This window comes from Pan troglodytes, chromosome 4 (assembly GCF_028858775.2).
Source record: "Pan troglodytes isolate AG18354 chromosome 4, NHGRI_mPanTro3-v2.0_pri, whole genome shotgun sequence".
Lineage (NCBI taxonomy): Eukaryota > Metazoa > Chordata > Mammalia > Primates > Hominidae > Pan > Pan troglodytes.
In genome coordinates, this window is record NC_072402.2 from 160,470,036 (window position 1) to 160,489,960 (window position 19,925).

General features: G+C 36.2%; 1 long non-coding RNA gene across 1 annotated transcript in view; it reads right to left on the reverse strand.

Annotated features, from left to right (window-relative positions):
- Window positions 1–4,089: 4,089 nt before the first annotated feature.
- LOC104006625 (uncharacterized) overlaps window positions 4,090–19,925 on the reverse strand; it is a 645,150-nt gene continuing 629,314 nt past the window's right edge. The window contains exon 6 of the long non-coding RNA XR_010157401.1: window positions 4,090–4,203. This is a non-coding gene — a long non-coding RNA (uncharacterized LOC104006625). The remainder of the gene's footprint in view (window positions 4,204–19,925) is intronic.

Here is a 19,925-nt window from a genome sequence, read left to right on the forward strand (position 1 = left end):
TCTCTATTCCCCTAGTAGAAAGCCAAGAATGCTGCCACAGTAAATTCAAGATAAACCCTCTGTATTAGTTTGTTCTCACACTGCTATAAGGAAATATCTGAGACTGGGTAATTTATAAAGAAAAGAACAATTGACTCATGGTTCTGCAGGCTGTACAGGAAGCATGGCAGCATCTGCTTCTGGGGAGGCCTCAGGAAACACAGTCATGGCAGAAGGCAAAGGGGATGCAAGCTGGGTTTTACATGGCTGGAGCAGGAGGAAGTTTGGGGCAGCGAGGAGGTGCTTCACTCTTGTAAAACAACCAGATCTCATGAGAACTCACTCACTATACAGCACCAAGGGGGGATGGTGCTAAACCATTCATGAGACACCTACCCCCATGATGCAGTCACCTCCCACCAGGTCCCACCTCCAACACTGGAGGGTACAACTCCACATGAGATTTGGGCAGGGACACAGATCCAAACCATATCACCTTCTATCTTCATGCAGCCCATACTCAGTGCATTAGTACCAGAGACTGGTGGCTTAAACAACAGAAATTTTATTTTCCCCACAATCCTGGAGGCTAGAAGTCTGAGATCAAGGTGTCAGTAGAGTTGGTTTCCTCCAAGGCCTCCCTGCTTGTTTTGTAGATAGCCTTATTCTCCCTGTAGCTTCTCATAGTCTCGGCTGTGTGTGTGTCTGTTTACTAACCTCCTCTTAGAAAAACACAAGTCATATTGGATTAGCGACCACCTTTAAGACCTAATTTTAATTTAATTACCTCTCTACAGATCCTTTCTCCAAATACAGTCAAATTCAGAGATAATGGGAAATTAAGACTTCGATGATTCAAATTTATGGGAACACAAGTTAGCACATAACCCCTGGTTTCCTTTATAGCTGCTTGCTCAGGATAGGAGGGACAACATTTCACTCCCCCAGACTTACCAATGAGCAGGCTGCCGGGAGGCATTTTGGGGTTCATCTTCCACTTGCAAAATCGATAAAAGAGACTGCTTAGAAGAACCAGGGCCAGGATATGTGGAATATTACTTCACCAGCAAAACAATAGCCTCTGATTATTATATTATGGCATTAACCTAAATGTTTTGTGCCAGGCCCTTGGTGAATATGGACCAGTGACAGAAATAAGAAAATACTTCTAAAAACCTGAAAGTTAGGATCTGAATCATCTTTTTTTCCTGATAGGCATGGCATTTCTCTCAGATCAAATTAGTAATTTTTTGTTTAAGTTGCAAATGATTAAGGTTTATTTAACTTTTAAGGATTTCAAAATACATATATTCTAGGGGGAGGGGTGTAGAAAAGATAATATAGTCAGCTCCAGAAATATAGAATCAGTGTCTTTGAAAAGAAGTGTCTCAGTTTATTCATCCATCAAATATTGCTTTAGTATCTATCATATAAGAAGCACTCTACTAGTTGCTACAAACAACAATTACTGGAAGAGACCATCTTTGTCTTCTTGGAGCTTACAGCCTGGTGGGGAGGGATACTGTGGGCTATATAACCTCTTCACATCACACAAATCATATAAAATGATGGAATATTAAAGCTAGAATGAAAAGCATCAAATATTCTCAAACCTACTATGAATTTGAATCTTTCAAGGTTCTATAAAAGTATTGCTGTTTGAGAAACACTCAATTAAAAATTGATTGCTGAATAAACAGTTTTCCAGAGAAGGTATACAAATGGCCAATAAGCACATCATTAGCCACCAGGGAAATGCAAACCAAAAGCACATTGAGTTACTACTTCGTATGCATTAGGTTGGCTATAATGAAAAGGACAGGTAATAACAACTGTTCTTGAGGAGAAAATGGATCCATCACACACTGCTTGTAGAACTGTAAAATGCTACAGCATTTTACAATCTAGACATGCCACAAAATATTAAACATATTCACCATTTACCCAGAAATTCCGCTCCTAAGTATATATCCCAAAGAAATAAAAAACACATTCATACAAAAACTTGTTAACACACATTCATAGCAGCATTCTTCATAAGAGCCAAAAAGTGAGAACAACTCAAGCATCAATCAAGTGATGAATTGGTGAGTAAATGTGGTATATCCACACAATGAAATATATTTAACAATAGAAAGGAATGAAGTTCTGATTCATGCTGCAACATGGACAAACATTGAAACATTATGCTAAATGAAACAAGTCAGTCACAAAAGACAACATATTGCATGATTCCATCTGTATGAAATGTCCAGAAAAGGCAAATGTATAGATACAGAAAGATAAGTGGTTCCCTAGGGTTTCTGAGAAGTTGGAGGGAACTGGGACCTGACTGCTAATTGGAATAAGGCTTCTAGGCGGCTTGTTAGTCAAGTGGTATGATTCTTGTTTGCAGGGGGTGTGGGAATGAGGCTTCTTTTTGGAGTGGTGAAATTGTTCTAAAATTGTGACAATGATTGCACAATTTTGTGAATATATGAAAAACTGTATACTTAAAACAGATGAATTGTATGCTATGTGAGTCCATCTCAATAAAGCTGTTATTTCTAAAATGCCAATTGCTTCCATTTTAAATTTCTTGTCAATATCATGTTAAATGAAATGAAAAAACAGGCACGAAAATAGAACGGCCATTCCTGATATAAAGTAATCACCAAGATAACCCAGATTATGTATTTATTCTTTACAATTTCCATCAAAATCATGGCTCAACCTTAGCAAAGTCAGGGAAAGAATCACATTTTTCTAGTTCTCAGAACAATGTTCTTTCTAGTACACCACCATAACACTTAATAATTTCTCCTGATTTATCGCATTCACCAGATAGTACAGAGAATATCACTCCGTGGAATCCTGCAGTGCACTACACAAACAGCAGTACACAGTGATCCTGATTGGATCACCACTCCAAAATGTAAAAGAGATCTATTATTAAGTATTTGAACTCTCAAAGGTTATATACACCCTGATTTGCTTACTGGGAATAACCATATATCTTGCATTCTATTATCTTTTCCCAGGACCATAAAATCAGCATTAAGAAAATCAAAGCATTTACTGACAGCATTTACTGCAAGTTACCTCTCTGAAAAGAAACCAGTGAAATCAGGGACTGCTCACTAGGTGAATAAATGTGTCTTGGTGATTTTCTCCAGGTTAGCAACCCCATGCAACCTTCAGAAACAAACCTAAATCATTTTAGATTTAGAGGAATGTAAAAAGTCAGCATATGATAAAATATGGTAATTTAATGTTTCTCTGAATTTAATTTTCACACGCCAAAGGTGCAGACTAAAAGGGTGTTAAAATGCAGGGAAGAACTTTATAGAATTACCCTTGCTCCCTGTAAGAGGTTATGAAGATGACATTGGGGAGCATTTTCCTGAACCACTAAATTTTAATGCGTGGCTGATTTGGGCATTTTGAGATGAATTGAGTAAAGGTCTGATCTGATTTCCTTGAGATTTACTGTGAGCATAGATCAAAAATACACATCCTTGGTGTTTCCCTAAGGTCCTTCTGTTTTCTGTTTAGAAGGCAGGGCACTATATAAGTAAAATGCTGAATCATGTCCGGTCTATGGAGATGTTGAACACAATTTTTTTTAAATACTGATTCTTCTTCAACTGGTCCAGTGAATTAATAAGGAAATTTATTTAAATAATAGAGTAAGAAAATTGATATGTTTAATAACTTAAAAATCACGAAGAAACACAACTCATTCCCCAATAATAGTTATTAAAAAGTTAATATTACCTTTATTTTTTATCAGAAAGGTAATGCCTATGCCTTAAAGAAAAGGTTAAATATAAAGAACATTTTTACTATCCCAAGAGCCATTAGCATAAAACAACATTAATGTGTTAGTGTATTTCCTCCCATTTCTCTTCCTCAAGTATGATCTGTTTTGTTTTTCAAAGCATCAACCATCTATTGAAACCATGATGTTTATCTTTACAGTTTGGGTCCAATGTACAGTATTTAAATCTGAATGTCATGTTCTTTACACACACATACACACACACACACACACACACACACATGCACACACACGCTTCACCCATTATTCTCTGATCCAAAGGACAAGTACTATTGCTCTAGTTTTCTTACCTTAGCCAGAATATATAACCATCCCTTTGAAGATAAAGAAGGTGGAAGATTCCAGAATTTAGAGCTGATTAGTCTGGTCCAAACAGTTCCCAAAACATGGGGTTGAAATGAAACCTGAAAAAAAGGCAATTGCTCCTGTCAATGCTGAAACATACCAGCAGCCTGTACAGTTTCAACGCTAATGCTTGGGCCTGACACTTCTTTAGAAGAAGTTAATGCCTTTTCAGGCAGGTCACAGAATTTCTTTAAGATGGGAGGCAGGCAATCTTTCCATCAGTGATATAGGATCTAAGGATGTTTTACACCATCACTGGCCTTGGATTCCAATATTATAACTATTTGGATTCAGTCACAAAAGCCATTTTGCTGAAGCACAAGCCTTGCTTGCATAGAGTATATTCCTATGTCACCCATAAGAGAACAATACCATCTCCTTTGACCTGTAGTTTTAGAGCAGGAAAGAGCCTATTCAATCATGCTGTGCCTTTCTACTTTTATTGACATTTCATTTCTTAGGTCACATTGCTTTGACCTGATCCCAGGGCCTCACTCAGGGCTACGTCAGTCCAACTATCTTAGGAGAAAAGAGTTGGGTCTTGATCCTATCTCTCTGAAAAAGTTCCGGGGCACCTTATGTAAATGAGCTCATTAATTTCAAGACAAACTTCCAGTTGCAAAAATCATTGTTGTCCTTAAGGAGATACAATTTTGCCTCACCAAATCTAGTTACTATAAAGACAAGGCAACATCATTTGGCAATTAAGAGCATGGGTTCTGAAGCCTCAATGTCTTGGTTGAAATATCACCCTTGTCATTTATTTTCTTTATGACCTTTGTCAAAATACTACAAACGTTCTTTTCCTAGACTTCCTTATGTGCATAACAGGAATGATATCACTACTTCCTTTACAGAGTTGTTACGAGAATTCAATGAGGCTAAAAATGTAATGCACTTAGAAAAGTGTCATATAGTAAACACTGAGTACATGCTGGCTATCAGTATCTTGATTGTTTTTACTTATGATTATGAATATTTTGTTATTTTTAATGACTACCTATTTTGTATTGAATGAGTGTAAGTTTATTCAACATTCTCTTGTAATTGGACATATAGTTTCTTTTCAGTTTTTACTATTAGAAACTATTATTTATTTGATATAAATACCCTTGTGCATGATTTTTTCATGTTCAGTGGTTTTTTTGAGTTGCACTTCCCCCAAATGTAAATTAATAAATCAAGGAATAAATAGTATAAAGCTCCTGATACATTTTGCCAAAATATCTTACAGGACCACTCCGATTATTTTCACCAATTTTGGCACCAATTTAGTCTCAGAATTCAAAAGGAAAAATATGAAGAAGAAAAATGCATTTAGAAAAGTGTCACATCACAAACACTGAGTAAACACAAAAGAAGCACAAAGATCTTATACCAACATAGTTTATAATAGTAAAAACTGAAGAGAAACTAAGACTCTCCCAAAAGATTTTTTAAAAGATTTCAAACAAAACCACCAGGAATTATTCTGGCTTTTATTCCCCATCTTTTGTTCTGCGAGCAATAATCCTATGCCAAATTTACACGTAGATGTTCCTTGCTTTTGACTTTTCAGGGACTTGAATTTCAACTCAATAAAAACACAAAGTGGTAGCTGACCTGTAATATAAAGTCTCAGTTGATACATCTGTCAGTTAATATTGCTTAACCATTTACTCTGTCAAAAGCCCTACAATGAAATCCGGAGAAATGAAGGAGTGACTTAGGAGAAAATACCCTGAGATAAATCAGAAATACATATACTAAGGGTAGCAGATAAAGAAAACTTAGAAAAACAAACTCCTTCCCTGCTGTCAAATGTTATTATAGAATAGCAGTATACCATAGTAATTAATCTAAGCGCTGGGATTAGACTGATTAGTGCGAATGTGAAGTCCATCACACACAAAAAATTTTACTTTGAGCTAATCTTACAGTTAAATTTAGATAAAATCACATGGTAGGTTGAATGTAAATTTTGATATGGAAATTACTGTGCATAGTACAGGTATGGCTGAATTTAGCTTGACCCCTAACATTCAGTTCCCTACCCCTCATAGAGGTTTGGATGGGCATGTAGTCACACAGCTTTACCACATTCCCCAGCAAACCTTGCATCTGTGCTTGGCCACGTGATAAAGTTTTGGCCATTGGGATGTGAAAAAAAATTAAATGTACAATACCTGGATATTGCCTTTAAAAGGAGTGGCCGTGTGATAGAGTTTTGGCAATTGGGATGTGAAAAAAAAATTAAATGTACAATGTCCGGATGTTGCCTTTAAAAGGAGTGGGTGTGTACTCCATAGACCTCTGACTCTTCCCACAGGCTGATACTTGGTGAGAAGTGGTTTACCCCAGGCAGAGGGGCCCATTGGAATCTTGGGGGAACTGCTCTTTGAATACGTATAATGAAAAGAATCTGAGTGCCAGAGATGAATTTTAGTAGGCACAATGATGTGTCCTTCAAGAAGACTTGTGGCCTCAGCTGCTAGGACTGACTGCAACTAAGCAGCCTTCAGCTGTTAGACCCTTAAGGGATTTCCTCAGTGGTAGAGAGTCACTGAGTTCAAGGATACACCCTTCCCAAGGAAGCACATATTCAAAGACTAGCTGTGGTGGGAGTGGGGGGTGAAAGCCCAGACAGTTCTGCCCAGAAAGGGACAATTTTGATGGGCCATTTTAATTCTGTGGGATCAACCTAGGCTGTCGTCATACCAGCATTTCAGCTCTACCTGTCTCACTGCCCTAACTTGCTTCCTTCCACTTCCTTCCACAGATTTTACTCCCACTGGTAGCCTCTAATGAAAATTGCATATGCTACAATTGGTTTCAGAGTCTGCTTGACTGAGAATCCATCCGGTTGTGACATGCATTTTATTTCTTGTACTCCTTGAAACACATTATTTACTTAGATTATAGACACTATAGTCATCTGTTTTAGTTTTTTTTCTATTTCCTTGGCCACTATTTCTTCTTGTTTGTAAGTTATTTTCCCAATTCATCATGCCCCCAAACTCACTTCCTAGTCCTTTTCCATTTTTAAAAAATTCTCCCCACATTCTCTTGCTGATATTAGCTAGTTTTGTTGCTTTAAATACCATGCAATCTGTTTTCAATACAGCAGCCAAAACAGTCATGTTAAAATACCAAGTTATGTCATTTCTTTCCTGAAAACCATTCCACAACTTCTTATCCCAATCATAGTCTAACCCAGTTCTTTGTTTTGTTTTGTTAAAATAGTCTGAAAGACCTGATACCAGTGGTTCTCAACCCTGGATGTATATTAGAATCACCTGGAGATCTTTAACCACTACTCCAGCCTGAAACTCAGCACAAACGAATTAAATAAGAATATCTGGAGGTGATATGTGGTCCTCACTAATTGTGTAGCTCTTAATAAGAGCATCTGACATGCATCTCTAGATTTAAGAAGCACTGCCTTAGAACTCTAACTCCTTGTTCTCTCTGATCTCCTCTCCTAGTACTCTGGTCATATCTCACTGAGCTTTAGCCTCACTGGACCCTTTCTCATTTTTTAAACACACCAAGCAGCACTCTGGACTCTGAGCTTACTGTTTTCTCTGCTTGGGACGCTTTCCCTCACGTATCTGGTGGTTCACTCCTTCACCAGCCTCAGATCTTTGCCAAATTTCACTGACCCATTAATCATTTTCCAACTTATCTATTTGAAAGTGTCACCCCCTCCTTCTTCAAAACTTTTAATCTCTCCAAGCATTTATTATATGTCATTATACGTGTTTTACTTGTTATTTCTTAGCTTCCTATACTAGGTTCCTATTGCCATTGTAACAAGTTACTACATACTCCATCTTAAAATAACACAAATTTATAATCTTACAGTTCAGGAGGTCAGAAGTTCAAGATGGAAATTACCGAGCTAAAATCCAAGGTGTCAGCAGGGCTTTATTTCTTCTAGAGGCTGTAGAAGAGAATCTATTTCTTTGCACCCTCCAGCCTCTGGAGATTGCTGGCATCCCTTGGCTCATGGCCCCATTTCTCCTTTTGCAAAGCCAACAATCCTAGTACTCGGGCCTCTACTTCTGTGGTCACATCTCCTTCTCTGAGCTAACTCTTCTGCTTTCCACTTTTTCTCGTGAGAATCCTTGTAATTCCATTGGGCAGCCTGATAATCTACGATAATCTTACCATCTCAAAATTCGTAACTTAATTATATTTGCAAAGTCCCTTTTGCCATATAAGGTAACACAGTCACAGGTTCCAGAGACTGGTATGTGGGCATCTTTTGAGACCATTATTCTGCCTATTATACTTCCTCCTCTCAAATATATTCTCCCTGAGAGAGGAATTTCTGTCCACGTGGGTCACTGCTCTATCCCACGTACCTAGAGCAGCGCCTTTTTTGTTGTTTAACAATTTGTTTAATTAATTTATTAATTCAGTGACCTATGACTCCTCCAAAGCTGAGATGAACCCAACAGGTGATGAGCACCTTGGAGATTTTTCCACCTCATCACGTTATTTTATTTGGCTACACATAATATGCTAGAAGGAAATTCATTTTTACATACTGCTTTTAATAGCCAAAGTATGCTATCCTGAAATATTTTATGAACATCTGCTTTATATTTGCTACCAAGCCCATAAGGGACAATCTTAGCAGAATCAAAGCCAGATTCACTCAACTTAGAGCTCAAACCAGACAGTTAAAATAAATTTAGATGGAGGAAAGTGCTCCAAAGATTCCTAGACTCATCAAACCACAGAAAGATTTGGAAGAAATATTAAAAGGTCACTTGATATATTCCCCTGTCTTCATATGAGATAAAAATGTCACAAACTTAGGCTTATCACTGTTTAAAAATTTGTAATTAACTTTGAGCTCCTTGAGATAAGGAATTATATCTTATTTACTTTTTAATCTTTAGTATCTAGTACATAGTAAGCATTCAATATGTGTTCTGGAAAGATATATTGAATAAATAAATGTAACAAAATTCTTCATGCCATAAAAGCTGAATATGGAGCTGAAAATCAAATTTAGAGAAAATAAGCACCCATCTTTATGAACTAAAAAGAATTTTATAAAATAAGATATATAATCATATCTCTAAATCAATTGTAATGGTACCAGGAAATAACAGCTATGGCTGCAGCTATAGTAAAGCCCACCTCTGAATACTGTCAAAGCCAGGTTTGTACTTATACCAATGACCTTTTGCAACCATTCTCCCAGTTACACAAGCCAAAACTTAGGAATCATCTCTGCTTTTCCACTTTCTCTCCCATCCTTACATTCCATCCACCACCAAAACCTGTGGCTCTGTTTTCAAAATATATCCCTTGTAGAAGTCATTGTTAATGTTCAACAAATATCCCCATTCTTTTGCACATTTCCTAATCCCCATATAGTTAGGTTGGAGCCATGGGATTAATTCAAAGAAATTTGAATGGCAACAGTGACTATCTCCAAGGCAATTAGGAAATGATGGGCATCCTCTAGCTCCCTATTCCTCAGCTGTAGTGACCTTAAAGGCCACATGTTCCAAATGGCATAGCTAGAAGATTGAAGATGCTGAGATTCTTGAGTCACTATTTGGAGGAGGGCCACTTTGGAGAGCTTCCCAAACTGCTTTGGACTGTGAGATAAGAAATGCACTTATATTGGGTCAAGCCACTGAGATTATGGGATTTGTGTTTTGTAGCAGCTAGCATTAATTACTCTAAAAAATAACAAGATCAGAACCAGGAATGGGCGGGGACTTCTCTAACAAAAATGAAAACAAAAATATGTGGTGTCTGCTCAGGAATCAAATGTCAGGACAGCCAAGAAAGGGATAGTGGAGGTTGTAAATGTATTAATCCTTCGTATACAGAAAGAAAACATGTGATTATGCTATTACCTACAGCAACTTATGATCATATAATTACTGAGCTAGCAACTCCAGGGAAATAATTGTAAAACAGAAAATTAGTAGTGTTAGTTGCCCAGCATAGGCTCTGAAAATGTTACCTCATCACAGAGGCCTTTTCTCTCCTCTCCACTCACAAGTTAACCCTTTATTCTACTCTTGATGCTTCACATGACTCATCATTATCCTCAATTATAATATATCTTTGTTTATTCGCTGAGAACTTGTCTCACTAGAATAAAATCTCCATGAGAAAGAGGCTTAAGTCTCACATTTACCACTTTTATCATTAGAATCTTTAACAGTACCTGACACATAATAGCAAAAAATGTATTAAACAAATAAAAGAATGAATGTATATTCTCTATTGGTTTCAGATGAAGGTTCCTTAATATGCATCAGTGTCTGTCTTTGCTTCTCCTCTCTCTCCCTCTCTCTTTCACCCTCTTGTTCATGTTCACACAATCTCTCATCTCTTCTTTCCTTTGTGTATCTGCTTTATGTTTCTTTCCCTAGAGACTGGTTTCTCTGCTTCCAAGTTCACATGGCAGCCCCACAGCATCCAAATTAATATATTTTCTCGCCATACTTTAATTTGAAATTATTTTGAGAAATAATCAAAATAATTTGGGTAATTTATGACCAACTGTTGATGGTCATTTGAGGAGAGGGGTATATACACAGTTGTCTATGTCCATAGCAGAAATCTCAAAAAAGCGGCTACTACAAAGCTCTTGACAACAGAACGATAAAGATGATTAATAAATTTTCAAATAACAATCCCCTATTTAGAAACATAAATATTAAGTGGTTCCTCAGGAAACCATGCATAGAAAAGTAATTTTAAAAGCCCTAAAAATTACATTTAAAAGATGAAGTAGAGAGCTGAGTGATATTATTGACCATTTTGAAGAGTAAGAAAATAATGTATATTTAAATCAAGTTGTACATAAGGAAATATTCCAAAATCTTTGGGATTGCTTATTCACAATCACATGTTTGAAGCACCATTTTCTTTATGGGAATGATGATATGACAAGAAAAAAACAGAATGAGAGTTATAAAAATAGAAGTATGTATAATTTTTTCTTCTGTATTCGATTGTTTTACTTCCTTTGTCTTTCTTTTAGGAAAAGAAAACTTAAATAGCTCAAGCAACCAATTCATAAGCAGATGGAAAAGAAAGTTTGCAAAAGTTTAGCGTTTTCCTGAAAAAGCCACAGATTAAATATTCTGACAGGAGAAACCCCATTTATGACTGTGATTTGTCCATAAAATACCAACCAAGTTAAAATAAATGTACAGCTTGCATTTTATGTGGTATGCAGGAAATATCGCCCAATTATATAGTCTAGTTTAAACAAATCCAACTGCATTCTGATTTGGGAAAATAATTTTAATATAACATTTTATCATTATTTGATAATTTAATGTACAACTTATGTACATAGCTGTATAATATACACATATGTATACACACATAAGCACACAGTATGTTTTGAATGAAAACATTAAAAATTAGCTTTAAGACTGCATCATAAATGAGTATCTTATCTCTTGCTTCTTCTCAAATTCTTCAGATACCCATTGTCCTCTGCTGCTGGGAAACTGTCAAATTTAACAAAAACACGAGGTCTTTTTATTTTACTTCACAAAAGGTCTCTTCTGTTTTCCTTCCCATACCAATTAGAAATAATATTCCAGAAAGCCAAACAGATAATTATTTGATTATTCTACACTCTGAAAAAGTTTTAACATTCCCTTCTTTCACTTCATTCATTTAGGAAGAGAGAGAGAGACAGTGTGTGTGTGTGTGTTTACACAATATACTGAGTGTTGAAGAAACAATAGTGAATAAACCAATTTCCTGCCCTCAAATACTTAGGGTTTGACTATATGCCAATAGGCAATGTGCAATGTATAGTATCTCATTTTATTCTTTAAACCCTTTGAGCTAGGGTTAATACCATTTTAAAGATGTGATAAATTCTTTAACAAGCCCAAGCTCAGATGGTGTTCATTTTTTTAAGTCTCTGGATATCTAAACTTCAAAAGCAAATATTAGTTATTGCGATGGTATTTGAGGCACAATTTGGTAAAATTTGATTAAAAGTCTAGGACCCCACATTCCCCTTTCATCAAATATTTCTTATATGATTGCTGAGGAAGCTAAATACATACATTACTATGAAACAGAAACCCAAAATGTTGCTTTAATTCTTAGTGGGAGAGTAGGAATACCCAAATGCAAGACATTCTTGTAACCTGGATCAAACACATCACTTTAGACTCAAGCCCTAGGAGGGCTTCTCTATCTTACCAGATGCAATCCAATCAGGATGATTTCCTAAGGTTTAGGGAATGTTCGAAGAGGAAGCAGAGAGATATAAGATGGAGAACTGACCCTCCCATATACGAGTTCAACTCAGTTCCCTTACAAGTCCTAGAGACAAGGAAAAGAAAGTAGAAAGAAAAGATGCACAGTGGCCCTGACCACTAGTAGCAATAGCCCAACCACTGATCCATGGTCTGAAGAACCAGATTGGATTATCTCCCTTTTGGGGAACAAACAAAAAACAACAACAACAACAACAACAACAAAAACAGTGTTGGAGAAAATGAGCATTTTCCCTCACATTAAACTAGTATATGTTAAAGACAGAATACAACTCATTTTTTTCACTTTAAGAACAATTATTTTAACTGATCTCCCATAAAAAAATGTTTTCTGGAATTGAACAATGAGAACACATGGACACAGGAAGGGGAACATCACACACCGGGGCCTGTTGTGGGGTGGGGGGTGGGGGGAGGGATAGCATTAGGAGATATACCTAATGTTAAATGACGAGTTAATGGGTGCAGCACACCAACATGGCACATGTATACATATGTAATTAACCTGCACGTTGTGCACATGTACCCTAAAACTTAAAGTATAATAAAAAAAATTTAAAAAAGTTTTCTTAGCTTTGCATCTTCAAAAGAGAGCATTATTTACAAAAATCGCCCCCTAACTAATAGAATACTCAAAGGATTTATGTTTAATCACAAAAGCTTCCTCTGTTTCTATTTCCAGGAAACCATCTCTTCTTGCTACAGCTTATTCACTCAGCCCATTCCTCACATGTATATTCTAACCAAAGTAGATTTTCTCAGATTTTATTAACCGTACATTTTAAGGAACAATCCTAAACTTTCCAGGGGTGGTATTTGATAGCAACAGAGAGATCAGCAATAATTATCATGATTATATAAAGCAAAAGAATGAGAATTGTAGAGAAAAACTTATTTAACTTAAAACAAGTATATTTCTTATTTTTTTTTAATTTTAAACCTGTAATGTTAATTAAAGCACTAAGTCTTGCTTATCAGAGATGCTTATTTTGGGTAGTATGGAAAATACAACTCATGGAAACCCAGGATCATTGTTAAGTAAGTTGTACTACTTTTAAAAATATATTCACAACCTTTCTTCCAGCACCAGATTTAAGATAGGTATGCTGTTCAATATCTCTGTCTTTGAAATTTGTTTTCCCTATTTCTGTATTTTTTCCTCTTTCTTTACTTTGTGATTTCTGAATTGTCAATCTTTAATACTCAGATCACATGATGAGGGCTTTAGCATTCCATCTCACAGAATTCTGTCCCTGTAGAGTTGTACACTTTCTAATTTTAGAACTTGCCACAATGTTTTCTGTGCCACAGCACTGTGAAGTTTTGAAAGAAGAGACCATATTCTATTCAACTGTGAAATCTTCTGCACCCAAAATCCATCACAGTTTGGGCCTATGAAACGAATGAGCGAGTTTAGAAGGGACAAGTCCAGAAATCCATAACTCTAAACCCCCAGACAATTATGCCTCTCTCCACAACCCCTCATCTCTTAATAATACCCATATGAATATAACAAGCAAGTTCCGACTTGGTGTTTTCATCTTTATATAGTTTTGGGAAATCTATGTCTTTCAAGATTTCTGTAGCCTAAAAAGATTAATTCATGGTGACTCATTCTGATCCATATTAAACAGGACAACAAATTGTAAAACCTCTTCAAATTTTCAGAGTCCAGCACCTACATTATTTACTGGAACAGAGCTAATACAATTTTGTTACACACATCATCCCTGGATTTATTCTATTTTGTTGCTTTGTTTAGATTTTCCTTATATAATTAACACATGTATTTTTGTAAATGACCTTAAGTCATTCCTAGAAAAATGTGAGGAATGAATAATTAGACAAATGAAAGATATACCAACTGATGATTTCTATTCCTTCCATAAGTTTTTATAAGCCACTGACAAATGTGAGTTCTCTAGTTCTAATATAGCAGTATATTAAGTTTAATACTGAAAACAAAATCAGTTATTATTTAAAATTTGATGTTGGGCATTCTCCCAGCACACACTTTCTACATCGGAAAGTTAGAGTTTCACTGGCCATAATTCCCATCTCTAAACTCATTTCATATCCAAATAAGCTCTTTTATTCAATAAATATTTATAAAGCTCCCTCCTGACATGCATTCAAAGTTGTTCTGTCAAAGAGAAAAGGTTAGTGAAGCTCAATTAGACCAAATGGAATGCTTGAGAGAACAGAACTGTCTTTGGCATTTTTTGAACATTAATACTGAGTGAGTTGATTCTGTGCCCTTGGACAAGGAATTTTGTAGCTCTGAGCTAGAATTGAAAGGTTTGTCAGTAGCACCTGCCCACACCAATCTATATATGGTGATGGGATAAGCCATCACATAAGGGTTACACATGACTGTGTAAAGAAAAAACTTGTTTTCAGGTAAGCATTTCCCAGCTATTTCATGTATTTAAAGAGAGCCTGCACTGTTGCTTTGAGGCTGATAAATATGTACTCTATTCGAACTCAGAGGAAGGTACTATTTAGAGCAGAAATATCTGCAGAAAAGACAACTAAGCAGAATATTTAAGGAATCTTCTGGAAAATAAGGGAGATGCTAATCTACAAGTCACTGAAACTCTAATTTCTCATTTTCTAATTGTTCCTGTTAGGTAAAAGCTAAAATGTGCAGTAATTTTCAGCTTTGTCACCAGAGAATTTTCATTTAAACGCTGGATATAAACAGCTGAACCTGAGACTCAAACTGAGCAAATATTCAGTTTGGTAAGACAAATGCCTGTTATAGCTGTAGATCTGGAAAGAACCATGTAGCTCTAAAACATAATGCCTACAGCTCCACAGGATAAAGCAAAATCAAATGTAGATCTTTTCTGTTGCATGACTGATTTGTGTAACTGGATAAAGAAAAATTCTTCCAGTATTAAGGAGTTATATAGAAATATGAAAAAATTTTTGACAGTAATCAAGTAAAAAGAGGGGAATGGATTAAATAATCAGCAGTTTTATTTCTTATCCCAACTATTTGTCACCAACAGAGGTTACCGTGTTAAAGCATTTCTAAATTATTAGTCAATGCTACACATTTTCCCATCAAATCAAAAATGCATCGGTCGGTTCTGATATTTAATGTTGCTACTAATTTGTTATATAAGTCCAAGTTTCTTTGTAAATCACTATTTTATCAATAAAAATGGAAGTAACATATTTCCTCCATATCTTTAAAGCTTATTGCAAGAATAAGATGAGATAGTAGGTAGATGTAAAGTTATGCATTTAAAGTCAAAAATTCAATTGTTCAAAATAAGTCAACTGTCTACGAAGATCTTGCAATGTATCAAATCAATAAAATAAACAAAAACAACAAGAAAACAAAATAAGTCAATTGTCTAAATATAGGATATGAGAGAATACACTTAAAACTATACTATAAAAAAGATTATAATCTCTCATGGTCATTTTAATGAACAGGTGCTAAAAAGCTAATAAAATCTGAGACTACAAAAATAAAACTATTGTCTAGCTCGAGGGACACAACAGGGCACAATATTCTGTACAGGTCACATCAAGTAGTCATTGCTCAGAACTTTGAGAGCCTTTAAGAAGGGATAGGTGAAGTATTTGGAAACTGTGTCACAGGAACAAACTTTGAAACCATCAAGGATGATTACCCAGGACAAGTAAAGCTTTAGAAGTATTGTCATTAGAACAGTACATTAGCGAAAGAAATGTGAATTAAAATATGGCTAGCAAGACAGATCACGAGGTCAGGAGATCGAGATCATCCTGGCTAACACGGTGAAACCCCGTCTCTACTAAAAATACAAAAAATTAGCCAGGCGTGGTGGCAGGTGCCTGTAGTCCCAGCTACTCGGGAGGCTGAGGCAGGAGAATGGCGTGAACCCAGGAAGTGGAGCTTGCAGTGAGCCGAGATCGCGCCACTGTACTCCAGCCTGGACGACAGAGTGAGACTCCATCTCAAAAAAAAAAAAAAAAAAAATGCCTAGCAATTATAGCTCTACACAAGCAACAAAGTAATGAACTTTCTGTCATTAGAAAGGTTCAGGCATAGGCTAGATAATCAGTCAACTGACAGAGTGCTCTAGAGAAGATATCCTAGGTATACTCCAAAGACTTACAACCAGACAATTTTAAAATTGAGGCTGTAACAGTAATTTTTAAACCAATTGTATTGGACAAAGGAAAGACTTTGTCATCCTGTAGAAATAGATTTCTCCAGTATAAAAATCTTTGAGTAATATGCTAACATGCCATTATTCTGAGGACGATGCTTCCGGATGGTAAAAGGAGACAAATGGAACAATTACTTCCTGTTCACCACACCATTTTCACAGTGAGTGCTTGTGGCTTGGATGCTACTGCCAAGTGCATGATTAAAAACAAACACTTTTCAATGTGAACATGCAATTTGTCTATCATTCTTATTAATGAAGGCAAGAATTGCTTCTGTTTTGAAAAGAAACTTTTTAAAACTTATCTTCACAGAAATTACTTGAAATGAGAAAATTTGATTTTATTAGAAGGTAATCCTATAAATACAATATTGAGATACATTGTGAAAATGAAAACTGTTCTGTGAAATAAGCTACAGCCCGATTGAAAATGACTTGTTTTGTTTTTTTAATGTAAAGCTCACTATCCCATTTCAGACTGTTTGCATATATTTAAATAAAGTATTTTCCATGAGCTGTGCAATTTGAAAACTTCTTGGTTTATATAGGATGCACATATTTATCTGAGGTTACACATAACCAAATAAATACCATTGTATACATACCTGGGAAAATTGGAAATTTACTCTAAAGTCATAATTGACTACACAATCAAATTAATTACATAATTTGGCTCCTTATGCTTCCTGATATTCAAGTGCCTTAAGTAAGCTCAAAAAGGATTAGCTGGCTCATTCTAAATCCAGATACTCAGAATAAGATTTTGAGACCATAATTGTCCACACATACTATCTCCTGAAGGGAGTCATACAATCAATTTTCATCAGGGACGAGTTGGGTAATGAAAAGATAAAAGACATCAGAGAGTGATAGAGCCTGTAGAAAATGACAGACAATCCCCTGACAAAATGCATCAGCCTCAATTTCTAAAAATTATATGGTGATCAAATAAAACATTTCTGTGACCTAGATCTAACTCAGAGTCAAGAAGATAAAATCCTGACCTAATGTTCAGCCATTTTATTTTATTTTATAGATAGCAAACCAATACTATCTTGTTGCGGGAAGTCAGGGACCCCAAATGGAGGGACCGGCTGAAGCCATGGTGGAAGAACATAAATTGTGATGATTTCATGGACATTTATTAGTTCCCCAAATTAATACTTTTATAATTTCTTATGCCTGTCTTTACTGCAGTCTCTGAACATAAATTGTGAAGATTTCATGGACACTTATCACTTCCCCAATCAATACCCTTGTGATTTCCTATGCCTGTCTTTACTTTAATCTCTTAATCCCATCATTTTCGTAAACTGAGGAGGATGTATGTCGCCTCAGGACCCTGTAATGATTGCCTTAACTGCACAAATTGTTTGTAGAGCATGTGTGTTTGAACAATATGAAATCTGGGCTCCTTGAAAAAAGAACAGGAAAACAGCAATGTTCAGGGAACAAGAGAGATAACCTTAAACTCTGACCGCCAGTGAGCTGGGTGGAACAGAGTCATATTTATCTTCTTTCAAAAGCAAATGGGAGAAATATCACTGAATTCTTTTTCTCAGCAAGGAACATACCTGAGAAAGAGAATGCGTCCCTGAGGGTGGGCCTCTAAAATGGCCCCCTTGGGTGCGGCCGTCTTTTATGGTCGAGCTGTAGGGATGAAATAAGCCCCAGTCTCCCATAGCACTCCCAGGCTTATTAGGACGAGGACATTCCCGCCTAATAAATTTTTTGTTAGAGGGGTTGCCTGCTCTCAAACCCAGTCTCCTGATAAGATGTTATCAATGACAATGCATGCCCAAAACTTCATTAGCAATTTTAATTTTGCCCCGGTCCTGTGGTCCTGTGGTCCTGTGATCTCACCCTGCCTCAATTTGCCTTGCGATATCTTATTACCTGGTGAAGCACGTGATCTCTGTGACCCACACCCTATTCATACACTCCCTCCCCTTTTGAAAATCCCTAATAAAAACTTGCTGGTTTTACGGCTCAGGGGGCATCACAGAACCTACTGACATGTGATGTCTCCCCCGGATGCCCAGCTTTAAAATTTCTCTCTTTTGTACTCTGTCCCTTTATTTCTCAAATCAGCTGATGCTTAGGGAAAATAGAAAAGAAACTACACGAAATATCGGGCATGAATTTTGCCCAATATGTGGCTGAATTTCCCCCGATATCTGGCTGAATTTCCCCCGATACTATCTATATGGATGTTGAGTTAAATACATGACTTTTTCAAGGTCATAGAGTAAATTATGGCAAAGCCAGATCTAGATTCTACGTGTTCTGTGTTTTGGTTGCATGACACTTTTAAGTTATGTGCTTGACTCTATTACTGAAATCCAGAGCCTATGGTTCTGACCTTTAAAATATTTTCATGTATATAAAGATTGTGTTTCTTTGTGCACTGATGTCTTGTCTAATACTAATTCCCTATTCTTTTTGCTTTTTCTATTAACAAAAGACTACCATGTGAAGTAAAACATAGTGAAAAAATCTTGTAAACATATTTAGCAGGTACTCCTCTAAATCTTGGAGAAAATGCTGCACTACTTTGTAAATTAAAAAGATCCAAAACTGGAATACATTCTGAGATGCTGACTTAGTTAATAATGAAAATTGAGCCTGCCATACTCTGTGTATACCCAGTTCTGCTACATTTGCATAGAATTTTCCTTGGGGAGAACAATAAACAATCTTGAAATCCCATGAATGACTGGCCTGGCATGGATCTTCACAGTCTGCTATTAATAAAAAACTCTGTTAGAAAAAAACCAAAGAATAATAAACATTTTCTTGCTAGTAAGTCATTTATAGAGAGACTATCATCCCACTTTTTTTTCACAGCCTAAACATATGTTACTGCATCTTCAGAAAGATTCATTTTTGCTTAGATGAGACATGGCAAGCAATTGGAGCCTTCAATCCAGTGATCTGCAAGGATGACATCATACCAGGAATAATCATCATGTTTATGATGGTTATGTCCATCAGGACATTAAGCATTTGTTACTCCTATATAGGCCAGAGGAGAGAAACAAAAAATCATTATTGAAGTGGCTTCAATCTCTGGGTCCAAATTACAATCTCTGGGTCCCTCTAAGTCTTCCGATTACATAGGGATTCTTCAATGCCAATTTATCTCTTCTAGAAATTTGTTTTTCATTCTTAAAATAGAAGCATAGCTCTACCTTGAACACAATGATGAAAGATGAGCACATGCAGCCCAATCTATTTTTATGAATGAATTGGTTTGATTTCCTTTTTGGCAACTGCAAACTCAAAGCATCAGAATAAATGTGTTCATTCAACAAAAATGCGTCTTGTTTGATTGAATAATGC